The sequence below is a fragment of the Mesoplodon mirus genome, assembly GCF_964341445.2.
Source record: "Mesoplodon mirus genome assembly, contig: HAP1_SCAFFOLD_317, whole genome shotgun sequence".
NCBI classification, from domain to species: domain Eukaryota; kingdom Metazoa; phylum Chordata; class Mammalia; order Artiodactyla; family Ziphiidae; genus Mesoplodon; species Mesoplodon mirus.
This window is the reverse complement of record NW_028295616.1, coordinates 475,653-498,056: the sequence shown is the minus strand read 5'-3', so window position 1 is coordinate 498,056 and position 22,404 is coordinate 475,653. Positions and strand designations below refer to the sequence as shown.

Genomic DNA, 22,404 nt, shown 5'->3' with positions numbered 1-22,404 from the left:
CTGGAGCGGAATGAATAAGGCACCTGGAGGGTCTTTAGTATACAGAGACCTTTACCTGGCACTTGACTTGAGAGTGTGCAGGAGTTTACAGGGCAGGAAAGTCTCAGGCAGCCGTCCACCTTGCCTTCCTCTTCAGGTACAGTTTTTCCCAAGCAGGCTTGACTGAGACAAAGACTCAATTATAAGGAAAACATGTTTTATAGAACTTGTCAGCATTGACACATATGGTCTACCGTAGGCTCAAGTGACGCCCTTTACATGTGGACCCAAGCTGACACTGGATTTGTCAATTATATTGGAGAAAGAAATGTTGTCCTAAAGGCAGCCGCCTTTGGTCTATGTAGTTCCATAGCAGGAGGCAGTGAAAATGGCCATGGCGGCATAGGACTGTCAAATCTATGCCTCAGACCTGGAGGTGTAATGTCACTCGACAGAACCCATAAACAGTTCAGTACTGCAGTGTAAACAACAAGGTCATCAAAGAGGAAGGATAACTCAAGAGTCCATGTGTGACAGATGCTCAGGGCTGTGCACTGCACATGGCAAATTCATAGTGACAAATCAATGTCAAGCTAAAAGTTTCCTCCTGGTTCGAAGTTCGCAGGTCAGAAATTTCAGTTAAATGGCATAGACTAATGGACATTCTAGTGAGGCTAAAACCAAAGAGACTTTATCTTTCTCTCAAATGCCGTTGAGTTTCTGCTATGTTCTTTGGTCAAAGTCTTTACTGGATTCCGGGAACAAAAATGTGCCTAGTTTCACTCTTCTAAGAGTGGCTTGCTTTTGAGATTGTTTTTAAATTTGGGGGATAGTGCTGTAAAATCAAATTGTATCTTAGTAACTCTTTAGACTCTTTAAAAGCATGGTTCATGAGAGGGTTGATAAACTGATAAAACAGCCAAGGCCCTGAGAGACCCACACCCGTGTCAGTGACAGAAGTCCAAGCTACAGATACTGAAGGAGCCCTCAGTCCCATTCAGGCAATGAAAGCCCTGTCACTGAGAATGAACCAAATGTACATTTGGGAGGATTGTTTATGGACATTTAGGACTTTGGATTTTTAACCCACAGTAACAAGGAAACTTGATTTCAAAATTGGGATTTAATACTTTGGAACCTTAATTCATAAGAGCGTGTAATGTGTGCCCTTTTAATTTCTCTGTGAAGAATTTGATACTGGCAAAGGTGTACTTACAAATTTGCAACATTTCTATGATTTCTGAATTGTATTACTGGATGCTTTTATGTATTTAATCTTAGTTTGTCATTTGACCTCATCAAATGTCTATGGTTAGCTATGTTGTGGATGGCTGGTAGAACAAAAAGTTGTTTCTGATCATTGGATATGAGTAGCCTTGGAGTTCATTTGAATTAATGCAATTTCTCACCCATATCAGAGACTTCTGGGATGAAACTAAGGCATCCACCAGCAGTTCCTGGAGGCCACTCAAATGAGTAGCCCCATAAAAGTGTGAGCAGGACTGTCCTGATAAAGGTCTATTCTTTTTCCTGAAGGGAGAGCTATATTCCATTAATTATAGGCTTAAAAGCATCGTTGAGTGGGTTAAGAGATTGAAAAAACCAGGGGAGCATTAGTGACAGTTTCCCTTCTCATTCCTACGGGTACCAGCATGTGAAAGGAATTTGATTAGTATAACTTTTAACCTCCCTGATCTTATGTTCACTGACCCTGGCTAGGTGAGGTGACCTACCTGACGGGCAAAGTTGGGAAGAACAACTGGCCATGCTTTGCTAAGCTCTTCTTTCCTTCATCTTGGGAGTGAGTCTGGTGATAGAGAGAGAAAAGTTCTCTGCTCCACTGTGGACATGCCCCTCTCACCTGGGTTTGCCTGGAACCAACTTGCGGCAACAAAGTGGGTAAGTCTGGATAATTCTAGAATTCAGTTGACAGACTCACTTGGCTATGTCATGAAGCCCCATTTTCCAACATGGGCTCTAACAGTAACAAGTGACATAGTGTGTGGGCTCCAGTGCAAAATGAAAATATAGTGCCTCTTGTTCAAACTGCAAAGAAAAAGTCTTGTTGAAAGTATTTGCACTGGGGTGCATAGTGTCCTCCCCAAATTCATGTTCACCTGGAACCTGTGAATGTGCCCAAGTAAATTCTTTTTTCAGATAGAATCGAGATAAGATGACATCATACTAGATTAGGATGAGCCCTAAATGCGTTCTGTGGGTTGTTCTCTCTTTTTCATACATGTCATCTTTTTCAGCAGAATGTTTGGCTAATATTGGGAAGTAACACGAGTAAGAAAGGATATGATAAGATTCCTCGGACATTCTTGTTTCTTAAAAAACAACGCTTTCTTTCTGTGTTAGAAGTAAGTTCAGATTCAAATGGAAAGCATGGCCTCCGGAGCTGTTAACACCTTCACTTAGTCTTGGCTGTGACCAGTAGCACAGAATTCTGGTGGAACACAGTCAGACTCCAAATGGGTACCCAATAAGCATGTCATGGAAAGCGCACCATAAGCAGGGTGAGAACTAGATGTGACTGGGGCAGCAGGACTGGTGGCAGGCACACACATTGCACGTCTCCTCTGCTCACGCGTATATTTTATTGTCCCATAAACTTTACTTACAGAACGCAAGTTCAAAAATAAAATCATTAAGAATATTAAGACAGCAATATCAGAGCAGGAAACCAAGCAAATGTGGGGCCCTTCTGAGCATGGTTCCTCTGGGACTTGATAAACTGGTAAAACAGCCAAGGCTGTGAGATACCCACACCATGTCAGGGACAGGAGTCCAAGCTACAGATACTGAAGGGGCCCTCAATACCACTCAGGCACTGAAAGCCCTGTCACTGAGAATGAACCAAAATATAAATTTAGGAGGATAATTTATGGACACTTAGGATTTTGGATTTTTAACCCACAATAACAAGAAAACTTCATTTCAAAATAAAGTGTGAGGTCTTTAAGTTTGCTTTTGTTATTGAGGGTCCTTTGTGGTTACATATCAATTTTGGAGTGGTTTCTTCTATTTCTGAAAAAACAGGGGATTTTGATAGACATTGCATTAAATCTGTAGATAGCTTTGTGTAGCATGGACATTTTAACAATAGTTCATGAACACGGGATGTCTTTCCATTTATTTATGTCTTCCTTAATTTCTTTCAATACTGCTGTAGTTTTCAGTGTACAAGTGTTTCATGTCTTTGGTTAAGCTTATTGCTAAGTATTTTATCCTTTTAGATGGTATTGTAAATGGAATTGTTCTCCTAATTTCTTTTTCAGATTGTTCATTGTTAATGTACAGAAATGCAAGTGATGTGTGTATGTTGATTTCATATTCTGCAAACAAACTTTGCTAAGTTTATTCTAATACATTTTTTGTTCTAATAATTTTTTTGTGAAATATTTAGCACTTTCTACATCTTTTTCAATAGTTTCCCTTTCAGCCTAAATGTATCCTTAAATCTAGGGGACATTTTGACCTCCATCTTAGGCTTTCATCTTATTTCTCAACTTATTCAGTCTTAGTTATTTAGTGTTCTCCTTATTGTTTGCCACTTTGGAGAATCCAACAAAATGTTCTACTCAAGGTGAGACGTCTTTTCTCTTCCGCCTCTGAACCTGAATATCACTTATTACTTACTTCATTCTCTTAGCACTTAGCATTCGAAGTTTAACGGGTGATCTTCCTTAAAGGAGACCAATATGCTCACCGAATTCAAGACCTCTGGTGAGTTGTGTCAAGTGTATAGGAATCATATTAACTTGTTGGCTGTTAGCACCCCTGGAAACGTTTCTAAAGTGGCCTTTGACATTGATATTCAGGTATATTGAGCACCACATTAAAGAGTTTAACCGAATAAGAGTAGGCTGGTCTTTCCTAAAGCAGAGTTTATTCAAGGGTGACCTTTTAGTAACCTGCATCAGGCTCATCCGCATTGAGTCATTGAGTGCCCTCAACCCCCCTAAACTGTAAACTTTTTTTTCTTTTCTTTTTTTGTGGTATGCAGGCCTCTCACTGTTGTGGCCTCTCCTGTTGTGGAGCACAGGCTCCAGACGTGCAGCACAGGCTCCAGACATGCAGGCTCAGCGGCCATGGCTCGCGGGCCCAGCCGCTCCGCGGCATGTGGGATCCTCCCGGACTGGGGCACAAACCCGTGTCCCCTGCATCAGCAGGCGGACTCTCAACCACTGTGCCATCAGGGAAGCCCCTGTAAACTTCTTATACACCAGAATTATGTTTTATAGCTCTTGTTCCCCTTCCCTATACCTAAACATACCTGGAATAGAAGGTGCCTCTACAAACAGGTGTTGCTTTAGTTTAAACTACATTAAGTACATGTATGTGTTCATTTCCCTCTGGGGAAGGAGGCTACTTTCCACAGGATTCAAATATCAAGCCTTTAAACTTCCTTGAACCCATAGATATATAAATAGTTGTATAACTATCCTCCCTCTATACAACTCTAAGATGATCATATCAAAGCATGGTCATTAATTGTTTTTATTTGCAAACAGATAATAAGCAAAGTGTAAGGAATTTCTTCCACCAAAGTAAAGGCCAAAGTTCAAAAAGTCAAATTAATATGGGATTTGTTACTATTCTAAATAGTAAAGAACACTGACAAGAAATATCACAGTGCTGGTTGCTATTATGATCTTTTCATTTTCCATTACTGTTGTTTATATTATCTTCATGGGATTTCACTGAAATTATCAAGGTTTTTTAATAGTCAATAAAAAACAAAATGCCTTGAAATGCCAATACAAAGAAAAATGAGTCAGAACATGAAAAAATGTTTTAGACAAGTTGACAACATATATTCTTTGCTCATTTCTCTTTTTGAGACAACTTCCATCTTATTCACACCCACATGTACAATACACTGAATAAAATACAACCCCATCACTAGATACTGATAAAAAAAAGGAAAGAGAAGCCTGTTCCAGAAAATCCCTCTATTCCTAGTATCTTGTTGCATCTGGCAAAAAAGAGCATTTTGAAATATTCTCTAAAGTTTTGTATTTTATTTTATAATAATTTACTTATTTATCTCAATGTAAATATTAAAAACGCATGAGAAATATGTTAACATTTGGCATTTGACTATTCTTATCTATTTCCTTAATGTTCCCTTTGCCTCCTATGATGATCTTTTGGGATAGACAGCACATACCACTCTCATACTCCCCAGACTCTACAGCCCCATACACATGCAAAATAGCTTGTGTGGCGATGTGTTAACATACACTTGGTTGAGGCAGGAAGGCTGTAGAGTACATCGTTTTTACACCTCAACATTTTAAGTGTTTTTGGAAAGTAACCCTAGTTTGAGTGCAAGTTCCATCGATTTATCAAATGCATTTCAGGTATACCTAGGTATGTCCAGTCAAATGGTAAGGCTATATTACTGGTAGACTATTTACATGAGCAAGTGAAAAGAAATCAGTGAAAGAATATATTATAACCAAGAGTCAGATATAATAGGTCAATCAAATAGAATGTAGATCCCAGAAACATATCCACACGTATAAGGACAATTGATTTTTCAACAGAGGTGCAAAGCCAATTTTGAGGAGAAAGGATAGTCTTCTTGACAAATGGTGCTGGAAGCATGTAGTACATGGATATAGTGCCTAGGTAGCCATATGAAAAAGTATGACCTTTGATCCCTACTTCACACCATATAAAGAATTAACTAAATGTAGATCAAAACATAAATCTATAAAACTTGGACAAAATCTTTTTGACCTTGGGTTAAGCCTAGAGATGACACCAAAAGCAAGATCCATAAAAGAAAAAAAGTAATAAATTGGGTTTCATCTTTGGAAGCCATTATTAATAAAAGAAAAGCCACAGGTTGGAAGAAAATCTTTACAAATTATATACCTGAAAAGACTTGTGTCTCTAACACGTATAGAACTCTCAAAACTCAGTAATTAGAAAAAAAATTTTAAATTAACAATATGGGTAAGAATATTTAAAAAGAGATCCTGCCAAGGAGGTGTACGGATGCAAATAAGCACATGAAGTTGCTCAATGTAATCAATTATTAGCTATATGGAAATGAAAGCCCCAGGAGATACCACTACACACCTATTGAATGGCTAAAATTAGAAAAGTCCAACCACACCAAGTATTGGTGAGGCAGTGTAGGAACTGCAAGTCTTTTACACTGCTAGTGGGAAGGAAAATAGTACAGTCACTTCAGTCAACAGTTTGGCTCTTTCTTTATAAGTTGAACGTACACCTACCGTATGATCCAGCCTTTCTGCACCTGGATATTTATGCAAGAAAAATGAAAGCATATGTTCATACAAAGACTTGTAGGTGGATCATCATAGCATCTTTATTTTTAATAGACAGAATTGAAACAACCTCGAGCACCCATCAACAAGAGAATGAATAAATATACTGTGGTGTACCCATACAGTGAAACACTATTCAGCAAAACAAAGTGATAAACTATTGACACCCACCAAAATATGAATTACTCTCAAAATAATTACATTGAGTGAAAGAAGCCAGATAAAAGAGTCCTCAGTGTGTGAATCCCTTTATATAAATTTCTAGAAAAATGCAAACACGTCTATAATGAAAGAAAGCATATCAGTGCTCACTTGGGGATGCGGAGGGCTGGAATGTGAGGGGAAAAAAGGGGCTTTATGAATGAGGCATAAACACTTGCAAGTGATGGATATGTTCCTTTTCTTGATTGTGTTGGCAGTTCCATGGGTATATGCATAGTTCAGAATTTAAATTGTGTTTTTAAGTATGTGCAGTGTACTGTGTCCGTTCTATTTAACAGAGCCATTAAAAAAAGGCTAAGAACAGACGTTTGTCTCAACGAATAAATGTAACAAAGAACAGAAAAGTCAACTACAGTATGATCTCTGTCAGTTGAATTTTCCTGTAGTTTATTTCCTCAAAAAATATATCCCAGTTCTTAAAAGAGATGGGACTCTTAATAGATGGTTAAAAACACCCAGCAAAGCCATTAGCAGGGTGAGCTCCAGCTACTTTTCAATTGTGAGACACTAGGTGCACAGTGCAGACATGCTAGGATGTTTGTTCTTCCTGCCCAATATTTTAGAGAGGATATGAAACACCCCCGTTAAATGCCTGCAAGTGATGCCCAGAGTGGAGTTTGGAGAATGATGGCTGTGATCTTTAATATGGTTGTGCCTTTGTAAAGAATCTCACTCAGAATTTCCAGGGTAATTTTGGAGTCAATTTTTTTGTTTGTTTTTTGGATGATATATATGTAACTCACCTGAAGAATATACCCACGTAGACTTGAAGTTAGGGACCAGCTGGTGTAAATTTGTGTGGTTATCTCCTGACCTAACCTTTTAGCTTCTTTTTGTTCCTTGTAGTTAAGCTTCATCTTGCCTCAGGGACTTTGTATTCACTGTTCCCATGTTTTGGAAATATTATTTCCAGAAAAATTTTCCATAACTGATTCCTTTCTATTCTTTGGCACTGATCTCTTAAAGATATTTTTCCTTGATTGTCCTACTAGCCTAACTCAGTCCCAATTTAACAGATTACCTTACTTCTTTCACAGAATAATAATCAAACCAAATATTATCTTTGGTGTCTCTTTGTATTTAGATGAACTTCTTCCCAAAGAACTCAAGCCCCACAGTGACAGAGGTTGTTACCTTTCTTATCCCTTATTCTGGGTCTTAGAACTGTGTCTGGCATGTAGTAATCACTCGAGGTCTGTTGACTGTGTAAAGAATATGTGAGTAGATGAACAGCTTTGGAGTTATTTGAGGTCGCTCTTAATGATGGCTGGTGTTGGTGATTAAATTAAAGTTGTAGGTTTTAGAGTTGGAAGTGATCTTGCTGAGTCTCACAGTTACGGCAAAACTCTCCCTACTGTAGCATCCCTGACAGATGATCAACTCTGAGCTTGAATAACTGTATATGAAAGACCCTAACCAGGGCACCCTCCTAGCTCTGCCAGGTCAGATAGAATTTTGGACTATTCTCTTTCTCTCTCTTGTAGACAGCCACTGTCATTTGGTAAGCCATAAGCCTTCCTTTGCTTTGACTGTGGTTAGTGTGTTTGCTGGATTTCTAAAATATATTTTTAGTGTTTACTTGTTTAGATTGAAAAGATTGGGCTATATTTTTAAAAGTTTATCCCTCCATTTTGGAAGGCCTTTTAAGTTGTGATATTGCATGCAAGAGAGCTAACGGAATTCTGGACTCCATATTTTCGTTTTTACCTTTTTTTTTTTTTTTTTCTCAGACTTTGAACTAACAATGGCTAAGAATGAGAGGCACTCAGACCCGAATATTTTTTCCCTCGTCAAGCACAGAGAATATGGGAAAGAATGAAATTGGGAAATTGTTTTGCTCCTCTTCCTTTCCTCCTTTTTGGTCAGTTACCTTAGTCGTCCACCTCACTTTGTATTTCTAGCCTGGCTTCAGAAGACCTGAATTTGATGAACTACACACTGTTGGAGTAGTAGATTGCTAGAAGGAATGGCAGCTTCACAGAATTATTTTCAAGAAGGATGGTCCAGCCAATTTCCTCACTTCCATTGTGAAAGGAGTTCCCTATCCCTAAGAAAATGGACCTATGTCCGACTGACACAGAAGATAGAGATTTATCCCAGTGCATTTATATATGTATATCTATTAAATTTATGTATATATATATATATATATAAAATGCCTAATGGAAACATCTCAGGTGTTCTATTTGGTATTTTTCTTTAATTTTCCTTATAAAATTGTGACCATTTTTTAACTCAAAAGAGGAGAACCTTAAAAATTAATTAAGAAGACATCCTCAGTAGTCTAAGGTTCAGAGTGACTTGGCAGAGAAAATTGCTGAATGGTTAGATAATAGTGCTGGTATGCTTGGCTATTGTAACACTTTACATTTGAGTTTCTCTTCCTTGAAATTACAAGAACGATATGACTCAAGAGAAAGATTGATAATTAGGAATATTCTGCTTTCTTTCTTTTTTTGTTGTTGTGGTACGTGGGCCTCTCACTGTTGTGGCCTCTCCCGTTGCGGAGCACAGGCTCTGGACGCGCAGGCCCAGCGGCCATGGCCCACGGGCTCAGCCGCTCCGCGGCATGTGGGATCCTCCCGGCCCGGGGCACGAACCCGTGTCCCCTCCATCGGCAGGCGGACTCCCAACCACTGCGCCACCAGGGAAGCCCCTCTGCTTGCTTTTTACATAGCCTATTGAAGAACATTTTCATTACTTGGAGGTCACAGGAAGGAACCTTCATGATCTAAGTTTTGAACAAGGAGTGTTGCAACACAAAGCTATGACTTAAAAAGGAAATTTGAAATGACCTATTTCTTTTGGCATCTCAATCCAGATATCTGTCAGTAAAATGAGTCACTTTCCAGTCAAATGGGTGGTCAGCAATATAATTTTTTATTGGGAAGCTGAAAGACACCATTGCCAAGCAGAGCATCTGCAGTGTTAACATCTATATTTGAGCATCTTTCGTTTCCCCAAGGGGTGCAAGTGAAGAGAAGGAAGGCAGCGAAATGCACTTGAATAAAGCTTTTCAAGATGGATAGAACAGAGAGCATTCCCAGAGTCAGGTCAAATTCAACCCAAGAACAACTCTCTCAGTGCTTTCACAACTAGGTAAAATACAAGACCAGTAGTAACTCAGCTCTCAAATCAGTGCTGAAATCCAGCAGAAGGTTGTTAATATTGATACGGTTAACATACATCAAATACGATTACTGAATTTTCTGAATCCAACTGAACTCCCAGGATTGTTTGGTTTCAAAGGCTGTTGGGCTCAAGACGCATTTGGTTTTAAATAATCCTTCATAAAATGTTCAGCTTTCAGTCTAATATGATTGAAACCCAGCTTGAGTGTGTCTTATAATACACTGGACTGGAAAGACTATGGGCATTGAATTATTCAAAACATGGCAGGCGAAGGAGTGATATATGGGGAGGATGTGATCATAGAAATGAGTGAGACTTGATATGTCTTGTTATCTCATTTGATTTACCTGTTAGAACTCTTCCAAATATTAGAGGAAAGAAATCAATATCAATTTTCACCTGTCACGTTCCACACTTCAATGATTAATGAATGTCAAATTTGACCACAGTTTTCTGTACCACCTGCTCTGAAATAATATTTCTGGGCCTTTATTAAAAATGTAAAATTTTCATTGAATTTCCAAATATGATTCTGCAGTGGCTAATTCAGCTTGTTTTATTAGTAAGCAAGTTCTGATGAGTAATACTAATTTAATAAGCCTGCATGTGAGGTTAAAGTGTCAACTATTCCTGCCGAAGGTGATGAGATATGACTGTGATGTGGTGATAGGGCACTCGCCTTCCTGAACGAACCCTGCGAGCACACAGTTCTTGGGAGAAACCAGTACAAATCTGATATCATTTTGCATGTCTCCTGTAGCAGTGGAATGCACACACATACAGACATGATCATGGGTGAAAAAACACACATGCGCACATTAGAGGCTTACATTAATTTCTGAATATAGTTCTCCGGAAAGAAAAAGCTTTACTGATGATTTGTATTTTTATAGTTTATTGTTTTATCCATACTAAAACACTTCATGAAATCACTTCCTGTTTTGTTGTCCATGGAATCCTTTCAATTTTGAGATGCTAAATATAAATCGAAATAATGATTATAGTCCTTGGCCATGAAAGACTAAGTTACAGAGAACCCGGTGACTGGAGGTCAGAGCTGCCACGGAATTATTCTCTGCTCCAGAGACCATCAGAATATCACTGTGTACCCACTTAAGGATAGAATGCTGCTATTGAGAAACGAGCTCTCTTTTATTTCTACTAAAAGAAGAGAACAGTAGGGGACCTTGGCTGCGCGAGTGTATGAGACTTTCTCTGTTTTGTACAATAAGCCAAAAACAATACATGAAATAGCCTCACGCCTTTTGTCTTTTGTACCCAGCTCCTTCCTGTATTGCTCCTGATCAATTACACTTAAATCAACAAGAGTTGCTTGAACATTTTGACAGCTATGTTCCCCATACCCTGAAGCATTTTTAAAGGGTTACTGAGATAAAGCTATTTCAAAAATACTCCCTCCAAATTTTTTCAGGGTGGCATCACTGAAAGTAACTTAGAGGAAAAAAACTTGAGTTCCTGGCCTACCACTCTAAGGCCAGGCAAGCATAAACCTTCATAGCAAAACCTAAGTTTGCTCCCAGTTGAGAATTTGGTTGCCACGGTCTTATATAAAAAGTATATGGGGACTTTAACTTTAAGCCCTTTCCAAAGAGTGAATACAGTTCATCATTCGTAAGAGATGATGAAAGTTACAATTTTGTTGAATAGGTGGAATATATATTACATATAATATACATATGTATTTTTAATATATATATATAATATATATAAAGTTACTATTCAGAGTCCTAAAACGTGGATTTTTCTTACTTACCAAGAATGAACAGTAACTTGATCTCTAAACAATAAAGCACTTGGTCATAACAGAATCATAACAAATATTTGATATCAGAATGAATTCACTGTTCAGGTGTAAAGAGGGAATAGCTTCAGTTTTCCTCTTTCGTGCACCTCATTATTGCATCCTGGACAGAGGGGATTTTCTTGATTTTAATCTAAAGGAGAAATGGTCACTTTTGTTGAGATGGAAATTGACAACCTCAGTAGGCAGGGGCACTGTTTTTATTTGGCCGAATTCATGTTTCTAGTGATAATTCAAGGTGTAATAGGGTTTTCTCAGCCACTCCAAAATCTGAAAATGATAAGCATCTCACCAGAGTTTCAGGATGGCCCATTACCTATTCTGTGGAAAGGATATTCAAAATACCATGCTTCATCAATGTCTTCTTTGACTTATTAATGAATGGACAACTACTGAGTTAAGACAGTGTCTTATCCTTGCTTCAAAAAAATAAAAACAAAAAACCCCCACAAACACAAAAAAACTGTTAACAATGAAAACTCATTATGCCAGGCCTTAGTATGGCCTGACTTGGAAATTTAGTTTCAGAGACTTTTGTGAACATACCAAGGAAAGAGGACCTAGGTGTATCTTATTCCCACAGGCCGCCAATAAATATTTGCTTAACGGACAAAAAATTAATATATAGTATAGGAGAGAACCTGACAGATGCTTAACATTATTGAGTGATAGCAATGCCCAAACTCATGTGTGATCAAACACTATGAAAGTATCCTCCTAAGGATAAACTTATTACAAATAAGAAGTGAAAATTCAATTATGCAGATACTTTCAGTGTCAGCTCTGATATGCAAAAAGCATGGAAGTTGTCACTGTATCTTGTCCTTACAAGATAATGCTGTACAAAATGAAAATCAGTGACTTTTCTCAGACGTGATTAATAAAACATGTAACTATGAAAGAATTTTCAAACGGTAATTATGTATGTGTCTATATGTGTCTCTGAAAAATCTGTGTCAAAGAAAACTGAGGCTATCAGTATAAACTTATTTTTCTATCTCTTCTTACCTTTATTTCCTCCCAAACTTACCAGTATCCATCCAGCTCGAAGGATACAAGTGATTTTTATATACTGTGCAAGGTTTTTTTTCTTATTCATATGTCCATGTTTCCCCAATTCTCTAAATTATTATCTACATCTTCAGGATCTCCTTTATCAGTTCCTTCATCTCAACATATAAAATATATTTCCTTCTCATTCTAAAAGATTTTTTGCTAATTATTTTCTCTTTTCATCCAAACTCCTTGAGAGTAGCCTATTCCCACTGTCCTCACGAGCCCCGCCTGGCCCCCACAGGCAGCCCTACACCCTCAGTTTATTGCCATCTGGCTTTTTGTCCACTTCACTGAACTGCTCTAAGGTCACTGGGGACCTAACTGCCCAAATCCAATGGACACTCACATTCTCTGAAGGATGACACTGTCATCTACTTCCTCCTTCTTGAAACTCTATCACCTCTCTCCTTCCCAGAGTTCTTTCTCTGCTTATTACTTAAACGTTGTCAGTACTCACAATTCTCTGAAATCTCATCCATTTTCATGATTTTAATGACTGCTGATATGTGCTGAGGACATTCAAATTTTTATCTTTCCATGTCTTCACGTGCATGTCCAGTTATCTACCAGTTTGTCTTCTGAATTCTACAGGTGCTTTAAAATTCTACATGTCCAGAACTAAAGTCTTTTCCCCACTTCAGTTCTTTATCCCCTATTTCCAAACTCAATGATACCACCACCCAACCTTAGTCACACAGATGGGGGTTGAGCCTCCGCCTCCTACTTCTTCCTTACTTCCCAAGGTCAAGTCTTGCTGGTAATTTCCTGAACACAATTAGAACTTATTTCCTCCCTTCATCTATACCTTATTTCAGACCCCTTTCTTCTTGCTATTACCTGGTCTAGAAGTTACGAAATTGCTGTGTGGTGGAACCAGTTGTTAGACATTCTATTAAAAAAGGACTCTAGGGTCAAATAGCTTTGAGGATGGCTGTGTACCATACGCCTGCTGTGACGATCCAGAATGAACATTAGCCTACAGCAGCCCCGAGAATCTGTAAATAAACCTGGTTAACTTTCCTTAAGCCAGGTTCTCCCTTCTGCCGGCCTATAAACCTTTCAGTAGGGACAGGAGAGGAGGGGGCAGCGTGAAAATCCCACTTGAAAATATAAAGCACTGCTCCTCAGAAGAGTGGGGAATAATTATCCCCAGGCTTCTTCAGATTCCTCACCCATACTGACGTCAGTGGTCTAAAATGCCACCTGAACTTGTCCTTTCCATTCTTAGCTATTTTCTGAGGAAACCAGCTCCACGCACATGGATGGTTAAGACCTGCTCTCCTCCTCCTCGCTGCCTCCTTTAGGGGCACTTGCCGCTGCCTGGGGACACTGCACGGATCCTCCAGAGCCTGCGCCTGTGGCTCTGTAACACACCCCTCGCACACTCACGGCTCTGGACTTCCGCTGTCCACTCTGCCTTGAGTATCCTTGCCCTTCACCGGCTGACTCACCAGTTTCTCACGAGTCCTTTAAGACTTAGCTTAGGGACTGCCTCTTTCGATGACTTTTCTTTGCCTCACGGCTCCCCCTCTTCTTCCACAAACACTGACTAAACGCCCTGAATATGCCCGTCACAGCATGTCACGTGCAGGATGAGACATCTGCTGTGCGTGTTCCCCTCTCACTCCACTGCTAAAGGGCCAACACTACATCTTGCTCATTGTTTCACTCCTCTAACACTCAACCCATGACTAATGAACTAACTAGTACTGTGGTAGCCCTCTTAGTAACAATCAGGCAGGACCTTCTACAGGAAATCTGACACTCCGGCTTTTCTCTGATCTCACCTTTCACTCTGATTGAACTAAAGACTTATCTGTACATGTTTTACCAGGGAGACATAATTTAATCCAGAGACGTGTCATCACATACTCTTACATACTCTGCCATTTAAAAATTCTGCTCACGATGGGGGAAGGAGACAGCTGTGCTTTCTGACAGCCCCACTGTTTTTGCACTTCCAGTGGTCACTGGCTTCTCTCTCAGTGCCTTCCTTAAACCCTTCTTAACAAGGAAACAGGATAACAAAGTAATTAAGAGCCTGGTTACAGCCTATGTGTGAACAGAAACATAACCAAGGACATAGAGAATAGACTGGCGGTTGCCAAGGAGGAGGGTGTGGGAGAGGGTTGGATTGGGAGTTTGGGATTAGCAGATGCAAACTGGTGTATATACAGGATGGATAAACAAAAAGTTCCTACATGGGACTTCCCTGGTGGTGCAGTGGTTAAGAATACGCCTGCCAATGCAGGGGACATGGGTTCAAGCCCTGGTCCGGGAAGATCCCACATGCCAGAGAGCAACTAAGCCGGATGTCACAACTACTGAAGTCCAGGCACCTAGAGCCCGTGCTCTGCAACAAGAGAAGCCACAATGAGAAGCATGTGCACCTCAACTAGAGGAAGCCCGCGTGCAGCAACAAAGGCCAAACACAGCCAAAAATAAATAAATACATACATACATACATTTATTTTTAAAAAGTGCATGTATTTAAAAAAACCCCAAAAAGGTCCTACTGTAGAGCACAGGGAACTATATTCTATATCCTGTGATAAACCGTAATGGAAAAGAATATGGAAAAGAATGTACATAAATGTGTAACTGAGTCACTTTCCTGTACAGCAGTAATTAACACAACACTGTAATTCAAGTGTATGTCAATAAAAAATAAAATTTAAAAAAATTGCCAGAAAAATAGTCACATAAGGGGAACTTCCCTAGTGGTCCAGTGGTTAAGACTTTGCCTTCCAATGGAGGGGGTGAGGGTTCAATCCCTGGTCAGGGAGCTAAGATCCCACATGCCTTGAGGCCAAAAAACCAAAATATAAAACAGAAGCAATACTGTAACAAATGCAATAAACACTTTAAAAATGGTTGACATCAGAAAAAATCTTTAAAGAAAAAATTCACATAAATCAGAAACAAATGAAAGATAATAAAGTCCATACATTAAAAAAAAAAAAAAAAAGAGCATGGGTTCGGGTCACATTGCAACTTCCCACTTACTTATAGCTGTGTAATTCTGGGCAACTCACATAATGTCTCCTCAGACTGTTCATCTATAAAATGGGGATGGTAAGAGTTCCCTACCTCAGAGCGTTGCTGTAATCCATAAACACGGTTAAGTGCCTTGGTAAATGTTTGAGGCTCTCTGGTTATTATGAATTAAAATATGTCAATGGCTTCTGGCCGTGTGATTTATAATAGTTTGATGTTTAACCAAATGGTAAAACTATTCCATTTATTATTCCCATCTCTTTTTAACCCTTAGCCTGCTTTGTTGTTTATGTTTTCTCCCACCACAGAGTGCTAGTTCCAGGAGAGTAAAGGCTTTATTTTGTTCACTGCTGAAAGCAACAGCACCCAGAAAAGTACTGTACATATGAAGCCCTCAGTAAACACTAGCTGAATGAATGGTGCAAAGTGTTACAAGGAAAAGTACACCAAAACTTTCATTATAATAAAAAAGTATAGATAAAAAAATCTTTCTCTAATGGCTTCCAGTCAAGTAACTGAAAACACCATATGCTATAATAAAAACATAAGTAATTTATTAAAAGTTGAAGGCAAAAACATAATTTTAAAAGATTTAGACCTATGTTAGGCGTGATAGAGTATGGATGCTTTCTTGAAATTCACAATCAGATCCAAGAGTATCACTTTCAGACTGTTCTAGTAGACTGAGTTTACTTTTAGTTGTCTTTGATGAAACAGGCACTATTCTACTCTCTTTCTTAACAGAAATGTGTTTTTTCGAAGACTCACTTTTAATTGGTTTATTAACCAAAGAATTATTTTGCCCAATTCCTTTGCTTTTCTGCTTTACAGGTGAGTCAGAGCAGGAATGCAGGTCCTTCCCAGGTTGTTTCTTAGCAGAGTATTTTTTGGTATATTCACCTGCTTTGCTCATTTTCTCTGAAGAAGACCTGCTATTTCTAGATAATTCCTCTTCTTTTCTTTGACTTCCAGTTCCAGAAATGACGTCTGCTGAAGGAGAACATGTTCTAGCAATGAAATCTTCAAAAGACTCCTGCCGCTGCTCTGTGACTGGGACCCCCAGGTTGTCTTTGGAAGTTTCTAAGGCCTCCTGAGTAGACGCTGGGACACGGAAGGAGTCGAGAGGCAAAGGAATCCTAGCATCACCTGTAATTTTCGGAAAGTGGAGGGGAAGACAAAAGACAAGACAAAAATTCAGTGATGAACAAAGCCAACCATTAAAAAGTAGAGTTCAAAACTTCAATGTTACTCTGTAATCTTATTATTAACACAGTCAATTGATTAATCAGAAGATTTCAGAGCCAGTATTTTTTGTAATTATATCTACCCAAGTGATTCTCAGCTTAACCTAGCTATATCCAAGGCTATGTCCGCTACGTTTTCAGACTTTGGTGATTGGGGTAGTTATTACCCATTTCCTTTCCCTCACTAAAAATAAAACCCTATTCTGTAAGATAATTAATTTCTTTTCTATCCTCCAGGCACATGTAAACCGTATACAGTTTGTGACCAGACTGTGTTCTCAAGCTGTCAGTTCCCAAGACCACTCTGAGATTGGTTGATGGGGGCTCCAAGTAAGGCTAGAGGAAAAGCTGACAGGTTTTCCCCTCCCATTCCCATAACCAGGTGATTCACTCTAATATGTTACCTATTAGCTATGTCTGGATTACTTATTTTAAAAATTATATCAGTATGTGTACCTTCATTAGTGTTCCTTCATTGTAAGCTGACTGCATACAAATAGAAACCTAGATAAAATATGAACAGAATAGACACTTATACAATTTAAAATCTGGAATATTTTCTCTAATGTCTTCTTTCTTCATTAAGGATAGTTTGCTTTAACTCATAAATTTTCTAAAGAACTTCCAGGCTCCTTATTTACAAAAGTACAGTATCATGAAATGGGCACACATTTACTAATCTCAGATTTGGAAAGGATTCCAGAGTCTTCTAGCTCCCGAGCATGTGAACTATTAGAGACTGATCATTATTGTTTTCTCCCTGACTTGGTCATTTCCTTTTTGCTAATCACTCTTAGAATCATTAAGTGCTGTTCTGTCCATTTACTTGGAGATTTTGCATTTGTTATGGGGCACCCTGTTTTGATTCTGATTTTCCTTCTTCAAGTGCCTTCTTTTCTTCTTTAGGTGGACTACTAACAGTAGAATTCATCTGGGGACGACCTAGTAAATGAAAATCTGACTGATCTATACCAGCCATTGTGGCCAACTGCCCAAGCCTAGACGAGAGGAGGAAAGGAGAAAAGACAAAGGTTATTATAATCACAGAAGAGCAGTTTAGATTTCCCCAGACCTACAATCATGAAATACTTCTAAAATCTTTTTTTTTTTTTTTTGCGGTACGCGGGCCTCTCACTCCTGTGGCCTCTCCCGTTGCGGAGCGCAGGCTCAGCGGCCATGGCTCACGGGCCCAGCCGCTCCGCGCCATGCGGGATCCTCCCAGACCGGGGCACGAACCCGTATCCCCTGCATCAGCAGGCGGACTCTCAACCACTCCGCCACCAGGGAAGCCCTACTTCTAAAATCTTAAAAGCCAACATCCTACTCCAGACTACAAGCCTCTCTCTCCCCCAGATCCTCAGCCCTTTCCAGCTTCATCCTCTAGGAGACATCCCACCGTCTCACTAGCAGCTTCAATATGTACCACGCACCCTGTGCACTGCCTGTCACACCTCCATTCCCACACTTCTTCACCACCTTTCCTCCAGTCTCCAAGAATGTGTTTGTTCCTTCCTTCCCAACACCAACACCAATTCATTCACTGACAGAACACCGCTCCATCAACGATCAATCTCCACTTCCCTCTTTCAGCAAAATTGCTCCCGGCTGAGAACCACTGACCTATATCTCCCCTGCAGATTAATAATCATTTTTATGTCTAAGGCAAAGATAACTTTAATTCAAACAAGCAAAATAAGTGAAAGATAGGAAAATTCTTATGCATTCCCGCATATTTTCAATGAAAACTGCCTTTAATTTAGTCTTTACAAAACAACTATACCTACTAATTACTCTGTCTACAGGTTACTCTTTTATAATGGGCTCCCCACTCTACCAAAGCAGGCTTCCCTATTTGCATTTCTTAAAAAATTTAATTCCTCATTGTAAAACGTCAACTATATTACCTATAATAACACTAAATTTGGCTAAATATAGCCACGTAAGTGATGAAAATTGCTCCAGTTCCTCAGCAAACTACCATTATAGTCGCAAAGAGAAGAATGCCATGAAGAGAAATGAACTAACCCAGCATCTTTAAGGAGAACCAGGAAAGCATGGAACTTCTGAAAAGAATTCTCAGTGCTGCCCAAAACACCTTCATCATCCAGGATCATGCTTGTCAATGAGTGGGCATGAAGGGCTTCAGACAAAGAGAAAGTTGTGTTTCTTAACTGGGCATTTTCATGTTCCAGCTATACAAGAAGACTGAAAACGTCTGACATGATTTTTTCTCATTGTCATCAAAAGTAGTCTTGCCTTGGGCTTCCCTGGTGGCGCAGTGGTTGCGAGTCCGCCTGCCGATGCAGGGGACACGGGTTCGTGCCCCAGTCCGGGAAGATCCCACATGCTGCGTAGCGGCTGGGCCCGTGAGCCATGGCCGCTGAGCCTGTGCGTCCGGAGCCTGTGCTCCGCAACGGGAGAGGCCACAACAGTGAGAGGCTCACATACCGCAAAAAAAACCCCAAAAAACAAAAAACAAACAAACAAAAAGTAGTCTTGCCTAGTTTCAAGGAACAAAACTAAAACACTCAAAATGTAATTAATTTATAATTAATGTAACCCTCCGCCAGTAAAGACAGAGACCATATCACATAATAACCAAAACCCACAGGCACCCAACAAAGTTTCCTATATAACACTTAGGTGGTATATAAATAAACCAAAGTTACCGTTTTATTAATGATCTTTCACAAAAGATCACATTTCTAACTGGTTCAATTCATAATGGAGCCTCATTCCACATTAGAAAATTACCTGCTTTAAGTTTCCCTTAAATTAGAAAGTGAATTATAGAATCTGATTTGAACAAAACATATTACAACTCTGCTGAATGTTAAGAATTAACTTTAGTGAGCAAAATATCTAATGCTTACGTTTAAAAGTCCTAAACTGTACCCAACCCAATTTATTAACTGTCCGATCACCACTGTTTTCTTTGGCTTCTGGAAAATATTCACCCCGTGCACTCCTCCCCTTCCGCTCATCATCTATGCACTTAAAACCCCCTGTAAGCTCAGCTCTCGTATTTCTCAGAAAGGCCGTTAATGTTCATGATGCCCCTTTCGCCTTACATGAGCAGGTGCTCAACATTTATTGAGTGAGTGTCTGCCAATCCAATGGATGCACTTTCAAAAATTCCTCCCTACACTCACCCTGTGATAAATTATATTTAGATAGAACTTTTTAGATTATGCCCTGCTTTCATGCACATTACCTAATGTAATTCTCATAGTATATATTTTTATCTTTCATTGCATTCTTAGAAGTTTTCTGATATCTTAAATTTATTTAAATGATTCACTTTCCTAATTCACTGCCAGGAGAGTCTCATCATGTCTTTTATGTTACTGTATATACAATATATGCACAGAAAGTGCCTTCTTGAATCAAAGAATCATGAACAGGAAATAAGCTAATGTCATATAAAAGCACACACACACACACACACACATATACACAAAACCAGATTTTCACATCTTTAAAAACATGCTTTCTGGAATATAGATCATATGATCACTAAATACCAGTAAATGCAAAAGTCCATATGATACAACCAATTTGCAACATATTACAGTTTTAAAGCTTACAAAATATGTGTATATGGCTTAAAATCAAATCAAAATAAAACCAAAACACTCTCAAAAGCAGATGAAACGTGTTTACCTCACTGACTCGTCTATCAGCCTTCAGTCTTATTACTCTTTCCTCCTTTAACTGCTTTAGGCACTCCTCCAGGGTTTCCTAAGCAAACAGTCAATATTATAAGTAATTCATAGTATAATATCCAAAAGCCTTTCCAGCTATTGGTCTCATCAGGGTTTAGGGGCAGAGCCAGAAGCGAACTCAGGTTTTAGTCTGCTACTGGTAATATCACACCATGCCAGTGAAATGAATGATCAAAATCTATCAAATTGGCAAAGATTTATTTAAATTCCACTCTTTCCAACATAAATCTGTGGCAGCCCACCATAAAAGGCATATGCATATAACATAGTAAGTCAGAAATAAGAAGTTACGACCAAGAAAGAAAAATTCTATTTTTATTTGTGGGTCTCTTTATAGCAGGAAGTCCTATTAACGAACCTGCTTAGCATACCTGAATTGCATAATTGCAGATTCAAAAGCATGTTTTAAAAAAGTAATCACTTTTAAAGCAATTTACAGTCAAGCACTGTTCCTGGAGTTCCCTGGGTATTAAATAATCGAATCATCAAAACCCTAAGAGGGGGCTTCCCTACTGGCACAGTGGTTAAGAATCTGCCTGCCAGTGCAGGGGACACGGGTTCGAGCCCTAGTCCAGGAAGAACCCACATGCCGCAGAGCAACTAAGCCTGTGCGTCACGACTACTGAGCCTACGCTCTAGAACCCACGTGCCACAACTACTGAAGCCTGCGCGCCTAGAGCCTGTGCTCCGCAATAAGAGAAGCCACCGCACCGCAACGAAGAGTAGCCCCCCGCTCGACGCAACTGGAGAAAGCCCGCGAGCAGCAACGAAGACCCAATGCAGCCAAAAATAAATTTATAAAACAAAAAACCCTACGAGGAAAGAACGATCACTAACTCCATGTTATTTTACAGATGAGGGACACAGAGGCAGAGAAGTCGAGTAAGCAGAGCAGCACAGCCAAGGTCACACCACGAAGTAGCAGAGCCACACGGTGGACTCAGGAAGCTGGCTGCCATTCCTGCTCACGGAGGTGGTAGTCTTCCCTTCACCAAGGTCACTGAAATAAAACGAACACTGATAAACTACCTTAGGAGTTTTAGGAACGAAGACACTTCGGTCCTTGAAGTGGGGACACTGCTTGCAATAGGCAGAATTCTGACAGAGCCCCCAAGATTACCACTTACTGAAGTACACAAACCTTCCACTTATCCAATCAAACTCTAAATGTAGGTGCTGTAGTGAAGGGATTTTGCACATGGAATTAAGGTTCAAAATCAGTTGATCTTTTAAGATAGGGAGATTATTTTAGGTGGATGTGGCCTACTCAGGCACCCCATGAAAAGGACCTGAACTCTTCCTGAATTGAAGTACAAAAGGGACAAGAGGGAGACTCTCCATTGCTGGCTCTGAAGAAGTCCAATGCTGCGGCAGGGAAGGCAAGCGAGAGGCCTCTAGGAGCTGAAACTCTCCCCCGACTGACAGCCAGCAAGGAAATGGGGACCTCTGTCCTGCAACTGCAGAATCTGAATTATGCCAACAAGCCGAAGAAGCCTGTAGGCATTCTTTCCCAGAGCCTCTGGACGCTAACACAGCCAGACTGACATCTTGATTTCAGCTCTGTGGCCCACACAAACTATGGTGAACATCCAACGTTTGGGGCTCAATATCTTACACTTAAATTTCACGTGCTTTAACACTCTCAGGAGGGAACCCACATGTTCCCGTGTGTATCTGAGCAGGAAGCCCAGTCACGCTGTGCCTGGACTTCTGACCTACAGAACTCTGAGCTAGTCAAATAGGTATTGTTTTCAGTCAGTAAGAGTGTAGTAAAAGAATTAATATTCTAGTCAACCTCCAGGTTCGTGAACAAAATAAATGATTGCCATTGTTTTAAGCCACTGTTTTGGGGTGGTTTCTTATGCAGTGATAAACAATCATAATACCTATACTTATGAAAACAGTAAGGTATATTTATA

The 22,404-nt window shown here is 39.6% G+C and overlaps 1 long non-coding RNA gene across 1 annotated transcript; it reads left to right on the top strand.

Annotated features, from left to right (window-relative positions):
* The first annotated feature begins 1,706 nt into the window (after window positions 1–1,706).
* LOC309797345 lies at window positions 1,707–16,650 on the top strand. Its single transcript, XR_014292600.1, has 2 exons — window positions 1,707–1,878; window positions 16,489–16,650. It is a non-coding gene; the product is annotated as an uncharacterized lncRNA (long non-coding RNA).
* The last annotated feature ends 5,754 nt before the right edge of the window (window positions 16,651–22,404 follow it).